Raw genomic sequence first — 17,485 nt, 5'->3', positions numbered from 1 at the left:
TCTCAGAAGAAAGGCCTGGCAATCTATTTCTGAAAAATCAGCCAGTGAAACTCCTCTGGAGCACAGTTCTACTCTGACACAGGTGGGGCTGCCATAAGTCAGAATCAACTCAACAGCAACTGGTGGTGGTGGTGGGTTAAGAAAGTAAGAAGAGGTAATGGGATAATGACTGTCCAAAAAACAAGAAACCATACGACGCATTGCATTGGGCAAATCTTCTGCAAAAGACCTCTTTAAAGTGTTAAGTAAAGATGTCACTTTAAAGATTAAGGTGCACCTGACCCAAGCTATGGTGTTTTCAATCACCTCATAGGCATATGACAGCTGCACAATGAGTAAAGAAGACCAAAGAAGAATTGACAACTTTGAATTATGGTGTTGGTGAAGAATATTGAATATACCATGGACTGGCAGAAGAACAAGCAAATCTATCTTGGAAGAAGTACAGCCAAAATGCCCCTTAGAAGCAAGGATGGCAAGACTTCGTCTCACATACTTTGGACATGCTGTCAGGAGGAGAAGGACATCATACTTGATAAAGCAGAGGGTCAGTGAAAAAGAGGAAGACCCTCAATGAGATGGATTGACACATTGGCTACAGCAATGGTCTCAAGCATAACAATGATCATGAGGATGGCGCAGGATGGGGCAGTGTTTTGTTCTGTTGTACATAGGGTCACTATGCGTCAGAACCAACTCAACGGCACCTAACAACAATAACCTACCTATCTGCCTGTCTGTCTCTCTATCTATTGCATGTTGGTATCCAAGTCTCATGTCCTTGTGCTTCCTCTCTTTCACTCCTGAGGCCTCTTTCATGTGGGTCACATCAGCAGAGATGTGTGGAATCCAAGTGTGCATGTAAGAAAGAGTGCATGTAAATGGATGATGGGGGAGTCGAAAGAAGATGCTCTTGGCCACTTCAGTCCGTTTTAGACTGGAGTGCTTAACTGTCAGAGATCACAATGGGTCAGGCAGGACTTCACCTGCTTCTTCAGAGGCAAGGAGACAGCCGAGTCTAAGGCTGCAGTGCAGTCCTGCTGCTGTTCCAGTTCTGCAAGGAGAGGACTGGATGACTTATGAAAAACTGAGATGCTGAGAAAGTCCTCAGACCTGGTTCCCAGCCCAGAATGCCTCTCAAAACCCCACGAGAGGAAACAGAAGTGAGTTTAATGTGACTCTGACTTGGAAGAGGGCATTCCAGGCTCTGGTCAGCCAGCCCCAGGTTCAAATCAACCCCTGAAGCTGAGCCTCGGGCCACAGTGGTAGGAGCTGGAACCAAGCTCACTGCAAGTAGCCATGAGGAGCTGCCCCATCTGCAAAGTGGGCACCGGAAGACATCCACCCATCGCCCAGGGAAGCAGCACAGAGCTGGCCATGTACCAAGAAAAACTAGGACCTCAAGCCTGTGCTGTGCAAGGTGGGACTGAATTTTCATTGTCACAGCACAGGGAGCCCTAAACCAGGAAATTCACGGAAAACAGTTTGTAGCTAAGGAAACTCAGGGTAAGTACAAAACTGCTCCAAGAGATGTTTTGTCAACCTGGGACTCTCATGGAAAACAGCCTTTGCTGAAAATAATCTCATAGACCAAAAGAACAAACCACAGGAGGAAAAAAAACATCATAATGTATCAGCAGGTCCTGCAAGAAGCTGAACTCACATTCTAAGACCTGCGGAAATAAAACAACCCCAAAAACGTTTTTAAATTAGTAAGTTTAAAATGTTCAGAGAGATTAAGGAATAGAATTTACTAGGCAAGAACAAGACGTTATGAAAAAAGAATAGTTGAATTTCAAAAGCACTGAATAGAAATTCTAGCAGTGAAAAACAGAAAACTTAATGGACAAATTATCCGTTAACCAAACACAGCTGAAAAGAGAACTGGTAATTGTGTGGTGTGTGGCACAATGGCTACATGTGGCTGGCCTTCAATCTCGTGCTGTGGAATAGGAGAGGGTGACATTTCCTTCACCGTATAAAGCCTTTTGGAGCCCCTGGGTGGTACAGAGCTCCGCTGCTAACCAATTGGTCGGCAGTTCAAATCCACCAGCCGCACCTTGGAAACTCCATAGGGCAGTTCTACTCTGTCCTGTGGGGTCACTGTGAGTCAGAATCGACTCAACGGCAACGGTTTTGGGTTTTTGGCTTTGAGGTGGTACAAACGGTACAAATGCTCTTGACTGCTAACCAAAAGGTTGGAGGTTTGAGTCCATCAAAGCACCTCAGAGGAAAGTCTTGGCAATCTACTTCTAAAATATCAGCCATTGAAAACCCTATGGAGCACAGATCTACTCCAGCCACGTGAGGTGACTTGATATCAACTGTTTGTTTTTTTGAAGCCTTTCTTTGTTAACAATCATCTTATTTCTCGTATTGCACACTGTACCAGGCTAGGGTGATATTTCTGAATGGCATGGTGGGTGCTTGGTAGGGGTGGGAGAGCAGGAGGTAATGGGTCAGATGTGCCCCTCTGAGTGAGCCCTTCAGCAGCAGTATGCAAAGTAACCTGGAGGTAGCAGGCTAGGCAGGCAGGACAATCTGGAGCCTACTGCGGTCATTCACAACACCCCTGACAGGTCCTCGGGGAATGGGGGGATCATGGAGAAATGTTAAGAACCCAAAATCAACAGGAATTAGTGGCCAAGTGGAGGCAGGAGGTGAGGGCAGGAGGATACAGCAGAAGGAATTCCTCTGAGAGGGAGGGGACATACTGAGGTTAGGACTGAACGTGTTGATTTTAGGGTATTTGGACATCAGAGAATAGATTTCCAGGAAGAATTTGGTGTATTAGTTATTATTGTTGCATAATAAATTACCCCAAAATGTAGCTTCTTAAAACAACACACATTATGACCTCACAGTTTCTGTGGTTCAGGAGTCCAGCATGGTTACGGCTCCCCTGGCTCTGGGTCTCTCATGAGGGTTCCATCAAGCTGTCAACAGGGGCTGAGCTCTCATCTGAAGGCTCAACCAAGGGAGGTCCCCCTTTCAGGCTCACTAGTGAGGTTGTTGGACGGTCCAAAGAGGCTTGGCCACCCTGACGAGTGACTAAGTTGACGCTGTGTCCCTTCTTTCTCCTTTCTAGTGGTCAAGAAGTTGAGCACATTTGATTATATGACTCAAGGACGACAACCGAATTGGAAAACCTCAGAAAAGAAGAGAGAAGCATCCATCCAAATGGGGGAAAGAGCTCTGCAGGTACCACCTGTTCCTCTGCTTCACCCTCCATGTTGACTGTGGGCTTCAGACACTGCCCAAGATGGCAGTGTGGCTAGGACGTCTTACCACCATCTGTGGCTTCACTGTTGGCATGGTTCTTTGGCTGTGTGTGTGTGTGTCCATTCCTCGTAGGATGAGCTGGAGGGGCTGACTCCTTTGGGCATACCCGTCTCTGCAGCTGTTCCAGAGGACGGCTGCCGGTCATTTTCCAGTTGGTTGCTTTTAAGCAAAGTTTGAACTGTGCCAATTTCGGAAGGTTACAGGTGACACCATTTTCTCTGCGGTAGGGATTTCATGTTACCACAATCCCGGTGGGCATCAGATGGAGCTCCTTGTAATTGCTGAGAAATGGGAAAGGGATTTGACACCACTTTAATAGCAGTGACATTGTGAGCAAAATCTTTCCCCAGATTGCACTTCTATTGATGATTTGGAGACAATTTTAGTGGAGACTTTCTGTTATGCCCCCCAGCCTGCCCCACCCCGACTCAGCCACTAAAAGTTGCCCCTCACTCCAAGCCATGAGTAAGAGGCCACTGAATCTTTTTGTTTTTTTTTCTTGCTGCCATTTAACCAGGGTGATCTGATGTTCTGATTTGCCCAGGACAGTCTCAGTCAGCACCTGCTGCCCTGGAGTAATCGTTACCAAACCCAAACCCACTGCTGTCAAGTCGATTTCAACTCATAGTGTCCCGATAAGACAGAGTAGAACTTCCCCGTAGGGTTTCCAAGGAGTGGCTGGTGGATTCCAACTCCTGACCTTTTGGTTAGCAGCCAAGCTCTAACAATTAAGTGCCCCCTTTATCTCTTAAAAGTGCCTTGGTCTGGATGATAAATTATATAAAAATTATTATCCTAATTTTAACCTACCATGATTCCTGTCCAAGTCAGAAAAACGAGGTTCATGTCATATTAAATTCCCATCCAAAGTCACTGTGGACTCCAGTGCAACACTATGGAAAGGACACTTAGTTCAATTATTTACAACTTTGAGAAGGACTCTGTCTGAAAACAAGTGGGACTTTAGTGAACAAAGCCTCTCGTATCAGAGAGCACTCCCTTATCTCCACAAACCCTAGAACCAGTTGTCTTTGCTCCTAAGACACGCCAGCTCTACAGACAACTTCATTCAAATAAGCTATCATGCATTTTCCTGGAGGTCATGGTGAAAGACGTCTGAGCAGGAAAAGGAAGGTTTTCAAAAGTGAGTAATGAGTTTTTATAATCCTGAATTGTTAACTGAATACCGGCTGCAGACAAGGTGGGGAACCAGGTGTCTGCATGGAAGACCCTTGGCTCTGCATGGGAGACCCTTGGCTCTGCGTGGGAGACCCTTGGCTCTGCGTTCCTAATGAAATCGTTGCATCATCAACAGGGTTGTGGACACAATCTCAGTCAGTGGTGGACAAATCTTCCATGTAGAAATGTGCATGTTCTTGATGGCACCAGACACGGTCCAAACCAGCATTCCAGTCAGTAGGGTCTGTGTGTGGCCTGCATCAACTCTGAACCACCTTTGTGTCGCAGCAGGAAAGCTCCTGGGAGGGTTTCCCAGGTCAGAGGAAGGGACAAGATTCTATCTATGAAAGGGACATGCTTGGCCCAATGACGTTAACTCTGAATCATCCGGAGCCAAGCCCGATGTGAGAGTTCAGTGATGGAGATATCAGGTGTGACTGACCACGTCACAGCTTAAACCAATGGTCAGCCTGATTCTGGTGTGACAGCCTCCCCACCTCCACCATGCACCTTCCTGCCACCTGGGCTTGCCTCTGTGTGGGGAGCCCCATAACTTCCATAAGGAGAGCCACAGCCCAGAGCCAGCTCCCAAGGAGGACAAGGACAGCACTGTGTTCTGGGGCCATAGACGGCGGCCATAGCAGACCCAGCATCTACAAGTGCCGTGCAAACAGTAGACATAAGACAGAAAGAGTGAAGTGGTAACTTTGATGAAGGGTAAGAGAGTACGCAATACTGGGGAAGCCAGCACAGCTTGTACAAGGAAAGATCATGGAAGCTCCATAGACACATCCAAACTCCCTGAGGGACCAAATTGCTGGGCAGAGGGCTGTGGGGACCATAGTCTCGGGGAACATCTAGCTCAATTGGCATAATGTAGTTTATAAAGATGTTCTACTTTCTACCTTGGTGAGTAGCGTCTGGGGTCTTAAAAGCCTGTGAGCAGCCATCTGAGATACTCCACTGGCGTCTTAGTCATCTAGTGCTGCTATAACAGAAACACCACAAGTGGATGGTTTTAACGAAGAGACATTTATTTCCTCACAGTAAAAGTAGGCTAAAAGTCCAAATTCAAGGCGTCGGCTCCAGGGAAAGGCTTTTTCTGTCGGCCTTCTTCTCTTCAGTGTTCCCCCAGACTAGGAGCTTCTCTGTGCAGGGACCCTGGTCCAAAGGACGTGCTCTGCTCCCGGCACTGCTTTCTTGATGGTATGAGGTCCCCAACTCCCTGCCTGCTTCCCTTTCCTTTTATCTCTTGAGAGATAAAAGGTGGTGCAGGCCACACCCCAGGGAAACTCCCTTTACATTGGATGTGAGCTGGGTAAAGGTGGTGTTACAATCCCACCCTAATCCTCTTTAACATAAAATTACAATCACAAAATGGAGGCCAACCACACTATTCTGGGAATCATGGCCCAGCCAAACTGATACACACATTTTCTGGGGGACATAATTCAAACCATGACATTCCACCCTTTGGCCCCCCAAAAATCACATCCTTGCAACATGGAAAACATATTCACCCCATCATAACATAGCAAAAGTCTTAACTCCAAGTCCAAAATCTAAAAATTCCTCTTCATCTGTGAAATCTAGAATACAAGTTATCTACTTCCAAAGGTACAATGGCAGAACAGGCGCAAGCTATACATTTCCATTACAAATTGGAGAAACTGGAGGGAAAGAAGCGGTAACAGACACCAAGCAAGTCAGCAGAACACATTACATTAGCCCTCAAGGCTTTGAAAATAATCCTCTGCTCTCTCAGACAATTTACACAATAGGCCTGCCCTTCAGACTCTAGGTATTGGCCACAGTCTCTGGATTTTGAGTGGAGGCCCCTCAGCCCCAGGCTTCAGCTCCTCCTTCCAGGCCCACTGGGACAGCAACTCTGCTCCCTTGGCTTTAGGCACACCATTCTACTAGTCCACTGGAGAGACAACTCCACCCTTTGAAACCCCTGAGGTCATGGCCGTACCTTTTCAGACTGAAGCAGCTCAGCTTCTTGTGTCCCTTGTCTCAGCTTCTGCTTCCTATGGCCTCTCGGCCCTCAGGCCTTATGCCCGCATCTGCCCTGCTGGGGCAAGTGTTCCAAAGCTCAGTAGCTCCACCGGTAAGTGCCCGGAGGTACCCTACTCCGCCAGGAAGCCTTCTGCGCACAGGCACTCAGCTCCCTTGCTCCGTGGGTCGGCAAGCCTAGCTCCGCCGATAAGTGCCCGGAGGCACCCCACTCTGCCAGGAAGCCTTCTGCGCACAGACACTCAGCTCTCTCGCTCCATGGATCGGCTCCAGCGCCGCCGTCTCACACTGGTCTCCTGGTTCTGCTGCTGTTGGTTCTCTGCTGCTGCCGCTTCTCTGCCGCGTCTCTGCCACTGCAGGTTCTCTGCTGTTGCTTGTCCTCTGCCACTGCAGCTCTTCTATCCATTTACAGTTTCAAAACCGCTTCCACATTTTAGGTATCTGTTAGAGCAGCACCCCACTCTCTTGGTACCAAATTCTGCCTTAGTCATCTAGTGCTGCTATAACAGAAACACCACAAGTGGATGGTTTTAACGAAGAGAAGTTTATTTCCTCACAGTTAAAGGAAGCTAAAAGTCCAAATTCAGGGCGTCAGCTCCAGAGAAAGCCTTTTTCTCTGTCAGCCTTTTTCTCTTCAGTGTTCCCCTGGACTAGGAGCTTCTCTGCACAGGGACCCCGGTCCAAAGGACATGCTCTGCTCCCGGCACTGCTTTCTTGATGGTATGAGGTCCCCAACTCTGCCTGCTTCCCTTTCATCTCCTGAGAGGTAAAAGGTGGTGCAGGCCATACCCCAGGGAAACTCCCTTTACATTGGATGTGACCTGGGTAAAGGTGGTGTTACAATCCCACCCTAATCCTCTTTAACATAAAATTACAATCACAAAATGGAGGCCAACCACACAATTCTGGGAATCATAGCCCAGCCAAACTGATACACACATTTTTTGGGGGACATAATTCAAACCATGACAACTGGTCTCACCCCTTCGGGAGCAAGGGAGAATGAAGAAAACAAGATACAAGGGAAAGATTAGCCCAAAGGACTAATGGACCACAACTACCAGGGCCTCCACCAGACTGAGTTCAGTATAACTAGATGGTGCCCGGCTACCACCACTGACTGCTCTGACCGGGATCACAACAGAGGGTCCCGGACAGAGCTGGGGAAAAATGTAGAACAAAATTCTAACTCACAAAAAAAGACCAGACTTACTGACCTGACAGAGACTGGAGAAACCCTGAGAATATGGCCTCCGGACACTCTTTTAGCTCAGTAATGAAGTCATTCCTGAGGGTCACCCTTCAGCCAAAGATTAGACAGGCCCATAAAACAAAATGAGACTAATGGGGCACAACAGCCCAGGGCAAGGACTAGAAAGCAGGAGGGGACACGAAAGCTGGTAATAGGGAACCCAAGGTCAAAAAGGGAGAGTGTTGACATGTCATGGGGTTGTTAACCAATGTCATAATACACATACTATTTAGTGACAAACTGTTTGTTCTGTAAACCTTCATCTAAAGTACAATAAAAAAATTTTAAAAGAAAAAAAAGGAAAGAGTGGCTGTAATAATATCAGACAAAATAGACTTTAAGACAAAAATATTACTAGAGACAAAAAGGATATTTTAATTATGAATTAGAATTTCATAATTATAAATTGAGCAACATGACAGAAAGATGTAATAGTTATAAGTGTATATACAGCTAACAGCAGAGCCCCAGAATACATGAAGCAAACACTGACCCAACTGAAAGAAGAAATATACAATTCAATGATTATAGTTGGAAATTTCAGTACTTCCCTTTTAGTAACTGATAGAAAATACGTAAGGACATGAAATACTTAAACAACACCATTGACGAACTTGATCTAATTACATGTATGAAATGCTTTACCCAACATAGCAAAATAAACGTTCTTCTCAAGCACACATGGAGCCTTCTCCAGAAAAGAGCGTACGCTGAACCGTAAAATAGGTCTCAGTAGATTTAGATAGATTGCAGTTATACAAAGAATATTCTCCAATACAAAAAAAAATTAAATTGGATATCAATAGCAAAAAGCAATTTGAGACATGCCCAAATATTTAGAAATTAAATAACACATTTGTAAACAACACATGGATCAAAGAAAACATCACAAGTGAGATTAAAAACTCTGTCTTGGATTGGGAGCCCTGGTGGCACAGTGGTTAAGAACTACAGCTGCTAACCAGAAGGTTGGCAGTTTGAATCTACCAGTTGCTTCTTGGAAACCCTATGGGGGGCAGTTCTTCTCTGTCCTACAGGGTCGCCATGAGTTGGAATCGACTCAACAGCAACATTTTTTTTTAAATCTTGGATTGAATGAAAATGAAAACACAATGTAGAAAAATTCATAAAATGCTTCTATTGCAGTGGGTAGAGGAAAATTTATAGCTTTTGAGGCTTATATTAAAAAGGATGAAAAATCTGAAATAATAATATATGCTTCCATCTTGTCTGTTTCCTAATGCTGCTCTAACAAAAATCACACACACAAACCTTTTGCCGTTGAGTGGATTCCGACTCATAGCGACCCTAGAACAGAGGAGAACTGCCCCGTAGGGTTTCCAAGGAGAGCTGGTGGATTCAAACTTCTGACCTTTTGGTTAGCAGCTGAGCTCTTAACCACTGCACCACCAGAGCTCCAGAATCACACAAGCGAATGCCAAACAAGCACATGAAAAGATTCCCAATATCATTAGACATTAGGAAAATGCCCATTGACACCACAATGAGATACCACTACACACCTGTTAGAATGGCTGTAATCAGAGACTAACAGTACCCAGCATTGGTTAAGATGTAGAGAAGTTGAAGGTCTCATACATTGCTAGCGGGAATGCAGAATGGGAATGCAAAATGACACCACTTTGGAAGGCAGTTTAGCAGTTTCTTAAAATGTTAAATATAGGTAATTATCGTATGACCCACCAGTCCCACTCCTGGGTTCTTACTCAAGAGAAATGAAAACACATATCCACACGAGGGTTGGGAGTAAGGGTGGTGTTCCACCAGTGGGATCCTTTCCCAAGACCCAGGAGCCCTTGAGGTACCATTACTTAAAATGGACTACAGATGGGCTTGAACTTTGTGTAGGAGGAAGGTCAGTGTCAACAACTTCTTCCTTTCTCATTTTACGAATTTGCATTTATCCCCACAGGAAAAGGATGACAGCCCGAACCCGTCTGCACATACGTAAGTTTGTAAGTTTGCTGGAACTTTTCATTTATCTGACAAATAGCTATATACTCTTCTTAAATTATTTAGGAAATGATTTCATTGATGATGGGATATTTAACAATGATGTGGTCCTATGATGCATAGAAAATAAAATAGTTTCACCCAACATTATTAACCTTTAACTCGTAAAAAACCCATGGCTGTGGAGTCGATCCGACTCATAGCAACCCTATAGGGCGGTGTAGAGCTGCCCCATAGGGTTTCCAAGGAGCAGCTGGTGGATTCGAACTGCTGACCTTTTGGTTAGCAGGTGAGCTCTTAACCAGTGCACCACTAGGGCTCCTATTAACCTTTAGGGCCACTCATTTATCTTATGAGCACTTTACCTTATTGGCAAAAACTACGATAATTCTTCTCTCCTTTCTTCACAACTAACATCTGAATGCCTGCACAAAGACAGTGCGCCTTTGTTTTCTGCATCTGTCTGTGGACATGTGTGAAGTCATGGGTCTGAACGACCTTTCATGGTTGCTCAGCGTGTTTGGATTAGAAGCTCCTGAGAGCTGGGACTCGTCGTTTACACTCACTCCTGACTCAGGTCATGCTCAGTAAATATATTCACTAATGGCAGCTGTGCCAGGAGCTGCCCAAATCCTCAAAATCACAAAGGCAGACAGTGGCCTGTATAAAAAAGATATTCTGTTCTCCTGGTGAAACTGAACCATCTTCTCACAGAATATCGAGTAACAAGAAATAGTCATACCATAATGTGAAGTGAACAGTTTGCTTCATGTCCCCTCCTACATTTTCTTCAACGTACAAGGTATGTGTGTGTATATAAAGATATACCTAAGTATTTATGGAGCCCTGGTGGCGCATAGTGCTCGGCTGCTAACCAAAAAGATTGGCAGCTTGGATCTACCACAGCTGCTCCTTGGAAACCCTATGGAGCAGCTCTACTCTGTCCTACAGGGTTGTCATGAGTCGGAATCCACTTGACGGCAACAGGTATATAGATACCTGTATATATATACACCTTTATATATGTATGTATATACTTTTATGTACATATATATGTTTATATACATATATATCTTTATACACATACATTACCTTTATAATAAAAAAGCTACTTTTATAAACATTTTTATATGTTTTCAGTGTTTGGATATTACACCCCTACCATCTAACCTTAATAACTTTTCATCTAGAGCCATTTAAATAAAATTTAAAATTACAAGAAAAAGTCACTTACTTGAACCTCCCTGGACAAATACACACACACACACACACACACACACACACACACACACTCCCCTCCTCTTTTTCACCCCCTCCTACCCTCGGACAATGTCCCCTTCCCCACCCCACCTGCCGCCCAGCCCATCTCCCTGCAGGGAGCCCTAGCTGCTGAGCACAGCTAGGGGAGGCTGCTCTGGGTCTCCCGGGGGAGGAGTCCTACTCCCTGCCCTGCAGAGCACAGCCCTGTCTTCTCCTCCTGCGACCCCCACAAGCTGCTGCTCTCCTGGCCAAGGTTCTGGGGGACCCTCCAGTTTAAAAAGTAACCGAGTGACCCACACTATGCCTGTATCCCCATTGTTAGTTTTTGAGGTTCTGCAGATAGAAGGGAAACCACAAGAACATTGCTGGCATAATGCTTCATAGCCATCAACGGCCGTTTACGAGCTCTCTTCCCAGGCGAGCCTCCTTCTTTGCTGATGTATGAACCTTTCCTTCCTCTTGCTCTGTCCAAGCAGAGAGAAGCCCCAGGAGTTACTGCCTCCGCCTGTCAGATGCGCAAGTATGTGCTCCACCAGCACCGTCCACCCAGCGAGCGTCTCACAGCTAAAGGTAAGCCCAGAGCCGCCCTCACTGCGCATCCACACAAGGTGAGCGCCAGGTGGAGGTGGAAGGCTCCTTCCAAATTTAAGGTCAGAACAGTATTCTGAACTGCTTGTTTGCTGCAATTAAGCAATTAGACGGTACCCAAAATGCTACTCAAACTGGAACAGTTGTGTATGGGGAGTAGAGGAAAAATAAAGCAAGGGACAGAAAATATTCTTAATTGTGGTGCATGTGTATGTGTAGGTGAGAGAGAAACAGAGGGATACAAAGATGAGTGTCAGCACACCTGAGCCATAGGTGAGACTGCATGCTTCCTCAAGGTTTCTGACGTCTGCAGCTTTGAAATGCATCGGGTAGGTGGTCAAGGACACAGCGCACAGTGGTGACGGTTAAAGATCTCGGTGTGGTGTTTGGTGCTCTCCGCATGTTTCTTTCAGCTTTTCTGAATGTCTGAACATTTTCACAGTAAAACATCCGGGAGTGACTGTGTGTGTCAGAAACAGATGAGGGGTAAGGATGGTGTGTGTGTTTGTGTGTGTGACTGTGTTTGTGTGTTTACGTGTGTGTGTTTGCATGTGTGAGTGTGTGTGCCTTTGTGTGTGTGGATGTGTTTGGTGTGTGTGTGACTCTGTGTATGTGTGTACCATGAGTGTGTTTGTGTTTGCATGGGTGAGTGTATTTGTGTGCCTTTGAGTGGATTTGGTGTGTGTTTGTGTGTGTGTGACTCTGAGTGTGTGTGTGTGTGAGTGTGTGCATGTGTGAGGCTGCTGGTAAAACAGTGGAGCGTGTGAGTGTGTGTGTGAGAAGCACACAGGGGTCAAAGGCAGCTGGAGGATGAACCCTGCAAATGAGACAGTGTGGTAGGACACGCTGACAGTACGTGGAACAGGAGGAGACAGGGAAGAGGAGTCCAGGGTAGGACCCTCACCTGGGATGACAGTTCGGGTAGGACAGAGGAAGGGGCAGGCAGTGTGGGACCCACAGAGAAGAGGACAGGAGATGCAACTGCCATAGGGCTAAAGGGACCACAGGCCCCCAGATCTTTTAGGGTGCTGACTTTCGGAGCAACTTCTGCAGCCAGGGAGGCTGCACAACTGGACCTCAGCCTTCCTGTTCAGGCCGAGGGACCCAGCTGAGCCTCTCTTGAGCAGGGACTCAGAAGCACGCACTGAAGTTTAGCTTTGTCCTTGAACACACATGGGGTTGCCATGAGTTAGAATTGACTCGATGACAACTGGCAGCTTTATATATACATATACAGCAAACCCTGTGAAAGCTGGAACCTGTGTAAGGCAGAAACCTGTCAGAGAGGGAAAACTCACTGGGTGTTTATGAGGCCAGACTCTTAATAGAGAGTGATAGAAAAGTAGTAAGACTGAACACAGTCACAGTGGAAAACTTGTGAGACCTGGAAAAATAAGGCAGTCTCGTCCAGTTCCAGCTCTCACAGGTTTCACTGTATATTGTTATTAGGTCATTCCAAGTTGATTTTCCAAGGTAAGCAGTCTTTCAATTTGTAGTTTCAAACATTTTTCTCCAGGAGATTTTTCTTGAATTTTAGCTTTTTGTATCTATTTTCCATTGCTTTGGTTTTGTTCTTCAGGAACTCCTATTAGCCGTATGTTGGATTTTCTTTGCCTATTCTCAATAGCTATCACTTCTACTGATCCTCTTTTTATCCTTTCTTTATTTTTTTTTTATTTTAATTTTTTCCTCTTTTTCCCTTCTATTTATCTTAGGTATTATCTGTTTAGTTTATTCCCTCTTTTATTCCTTCAGTTTTAATCTGGACTTCTGACATAATTTTTCTTTTATTTCTAATCCTTTTCTGAGTTCTAGCATATCATTAAGGAGCTGTGGTGACGCAGCAGTTAAGCATTTGACTGCTAACTGAAAGATCAGTGGTTCAAACCCACCCAGCAGTTCTGTGGGAGAAAGACCTGGTGATCTGCTCCTATAAAGATTACAGTTGAGGAAACCTTACCGTGCAGTTCTACTCTGTCCTATAGGGTCACTATGAGTCGGAATTGACTTGATGGCACACAACAACAACAAGGCATATCATTGCTTAGCTTTACTAATTCTATGTTGTTCTTCCATATGTTCCATAATTTTTTATTTCTTTTAGCATGTTTTGAACTATTAGGTTATAGTTTTCACCTGTTTTGTAGGGTTGTCTTTTTGGCTTGCCGTCATACTCAGTGAAGACAGTATTCTGCTCTTTTTTTTGTTCTTATAATAACTTTGTATGGAATTTGATCACAGTCCTTTTCTGTTGCTCATTTTTCATGAAATTACCTTTCCTGGATTTTTAATAGGGGGTGGTGGCTTGAGATAGCTTTTCTTGCTTTATGGGTTTTGGATCAGTCTCAAAAGAATGGCCTCATATTTTCTGCAATCGTCAGCTCTGTTCCATTCTCCTAGTTTTTATCTGGACTTTCTCTTCCATTTTCCCTATTGTCCATGTCTTGCTCAATTCATATGCTACCTGCAGCAGTTTCTCCTCACTGTGGAGCTTGTTCTGGATGGGAGCTCAGCTGGGAGTTTGTGCAAGTTAAAGCAGTCTAGACTATTTGAGCACCTTCGGGCTTCACTACAGACCCCTAGAACACACCCAGAACTTGAGTGTGAAAAACCCTCCTTATCTCAGGTTCTGTTCTCAGATTGGCCCACCACCGTCTCCAGTGAGTAACTGTTAGCAATTTAGGGGTTCACTGACTCTCCAAGTCATCAGAAGTCCTCCTGCATCTCTTCTTCCTCCCACACAGATGTGGATTCACACAGGTCTTACAGCTGACCAGGGTTTGTCACTGTCCCCGTGTACTTTGGGGTTCACAGGGATACCTTGGTAACTGATTTCTTTGTAGATGTTGATCATGGGTTTCTGGATTTGCAGTTCTAGTCACTCTACTTTTATGGTGGTGGATAGGGAGTATTGGGGGAAATTCAAAAAACTTCACTGCCACTGCTTTCTTCCCAGAATCCTGTCTCTCTGAGAATACTAATAGATTTTAAATTTAAGTTTTCTGTTATTCCCTGCAATGTCTGCTTCAACCATGTTCTTTTGCAATTGGGTTGATGTTTGGTTGGGTGGCTGGAGTCCCTGTTTTTCATCCTGCAGAATCTCCTTGCGTGCGTGGTGGTCTTCGGTTGTCAGTTTGTATTTAAGCATATGGCTCTTTGAAGCTGGTAGGGAATTCTGTGTGAGAAGTTGGGGCTTGTTAGATGGTAAGCTTCAGTATATGACAAATGACTAAAAACCTGGATGTTTTGTTGTAGAACCCTCAAAATGCTGTAGGTCTTTTATATGGGGCAGTTCAGAATCTTTGGGGAGAAACCCTACACATACTACATACTAGGTGAAGTGTTGCCCACGCCCCAGAGCTGACCAATGGGAGAGTCAGGTCTGTGTGTCTTTGAAATGTACTTGTGTTGCTACCTCTTGTCCCTCGGGCAGTGTAACATGTACCCCATATAGATTCCCTATAATTTCTCTTTCTGTAGAATGCAGACGATCGACAGGAAGAAACAACAAAGCACGGGATAGAAAAAGATGAGGCAAATGGAGGCACAACCTTAGGTGAGAGACTTTGCAGTCTGAGTTATGTTGAGATCAAGTTTGATTCTTCAGAGAGTAAACTGTTTTCTAGAAAAGAGAAAGATGGGAAGTCAAGGGCGAGGACACTGTCATGTACTTATCTCCTGATGCCAACAGTAACCTGAAATACTACTGGCTCTTTGTCCTGTTCCAACACATGTATCAAATGCAAAAGAGCTATGAAAATGCTGATTGATTTCTATTGTTTTCTAGACACTAGGCATTGTGGATAACATAAACTGGTCATTTTTATACTTATCTTTAAGTCTGTGCTGAGAATTAATTTTCCCCAATCCTACTGATCGTTGAAAAGCAAAGATGTCACCTTGAAGACTAAGGTGTGCCTGACCCAAGCCATGGTATTTTCAATCGCATCATATGCATGCGAAAGCTAGACAACTAATAAGGAAGACCGAAGAAGAATTGACGCCTTTGAATTGTGGTGTTGGTGAAAAATATTGAATATACTGTGGACTGCCAAAAGAACAAACAAATCTGTCTTGGAAGAAGTATAACCAGAATGCTTCTTACAAGGAAGGATGGCGAGACTACGTCTTACATACTTTGGATATGTTGTTAGGAGGGATCAGTCCCCGGAGAAGGACATGATGCTTGGTAAAGTAGAGGGCCAACGAAAAAGAGGAAGACCCTCAACGAGATGGATTGACACAGTGGCTGCAACAATGGGCTGAAGCATAACAACAATTGTGAGCATGGCGCAGGACCGGGCAGTGTTTCGTTCTGTGGCGCATAGGGTCGCTATGAGTTAGAACCAACTTGATGGCACCTAACAACAAGAACAACAACAATCCTACTGATCTAGGAACTTTAAAAAATGATGAACACCTGCAATTTAAGATGGCTTTTGGGTAAAATCCCCTAAACTTACCTCTTCTAAAAATAAAAAAAACAAACCCATTGCTGTCAAGTTGATTCTGACTCATAGCAACCCTATAGGACAAAGTAGAACTGCCCTATAGGGTTTCCAAGGCTGTAAGTCTTCTCGGAAGCAGACTGCCACACCATTCTCCCACAGAGCAGCCAGTGGATTTGAACCACTGACCTTCTGGTTAGCAGCTGAGCACTTAACCACTGCAGCACCAGGGCTCCTTTGCCTCTCCTAGCTCTCTGCTAAAACATGTAAGGAGATCCATAGGATGCAGTGGAAACTTACTGTGGGACTAATGATCATTACACCCAGGATCCAGGAAGAATTTCCCTCTCCGTGATGCCACAGGCACTTGCTCACACACACACACACACACACACACACACGGTTGGCAAACCATCCAGCCGTGCTCTGCTGTTGAGATAGAGTACGCCTGACCTCCTGAATAAAAGTGGAACTTGTTCTTCACCCTCCCCTCCAACCTGCTCCCAACTGAGCAACACAAGGCATGACTGAACCAGAAGATGGGATCAGAGCCGCCTCATAAGCTGTTTGCGTTTGAGGCAAAGTGAGTCCCCCCACACCCCCATTTGGTACCTTTCTTCTCACAGTCTTTCAGAGAAGGTGTCTCCCCAAAACCAGCTGGATGGGATAAAGATTTGGGGCCGCATATCCTGAGAGGCATCATGCCCATAAGAACAGCCCCCAGGTTTTCTGTGCCCTGGGCAGTTCCCCACAGCAGCTAGAAGTGTCTCAGAGCTTGGCACAGGTCGAGGACTCTTCCCAGCTACTCCGCCTGAATATTTGAGAAGATCTGATCAACACAGGGTTGCCAGAAAATTAGAGCCAAAATCCTCAAGTGGAATATAGGATGAGATAGAAGACAAATCAACCAAGATTACAGGGGAAATGTGTGAAGTTTAGAAGGCCTGCAAAAAACTGAACTTTCAATGGCAGAATTAAAGTCTTGGGAGTACCAGACCAGTCGCTGTTGTGTCAGTTGTGACGCATGGTAACCCCGTGTGTGTCAGAGTAGAGCTGCTCCATAGGATCTTCAATGGCTGGCTGTTTGGAAGTAGATCAGCAGGCCTTTCTTCTGAGGTGCCTGAGGGTGGATTTGAACCATCAACCTTTCAGTTATCCCTTCGGTGACCTGTGGAACATACCATATCCCAACCACTTTTTATGCCTCTGGAGTTCTTTGGGAAACAGGTAACCTGATTTTAAAGCATTTAGTCTCAAAGTGGGAGCCTTTTGAAATGCATGAAGCTCAAAAATCCTGAGTGGGAGCCTCATTTTGGTGTAGATCAAGCATTGTCTTAGGTGATGTCTCCTGGATGTGTGAATTTTCTAAACTTTTCTTTTTTTTTTTTTTTTAGTGTCTTAAGCAAATCTCTCTTTTTTTAATTTATTTTTTTATTATACTTCAGGTGAAGGCTTACAGAACAAATAGTTTCTCATGAAACAGAAG

This window comes from Trichechus manatus, unplaced genomic scaffold (genome assembly GCF_000243295.1).
Source record: "Trichechus manatus latirostris isolate Lorelei unplaced genomic scaffold, TriManLat1.0 scaffold00072, whole genome shotgun sequence".
NCBI lineage: Eukaryota > Metazoa > Chordata > Mammalia > Sirenia > Trichechidae > Trichechus > Trichechus manatus.
The sequence above is the reverse complement of the archived record's forward strand: the minus strand, read 5'-3'. Positions refer to the sequence as shown.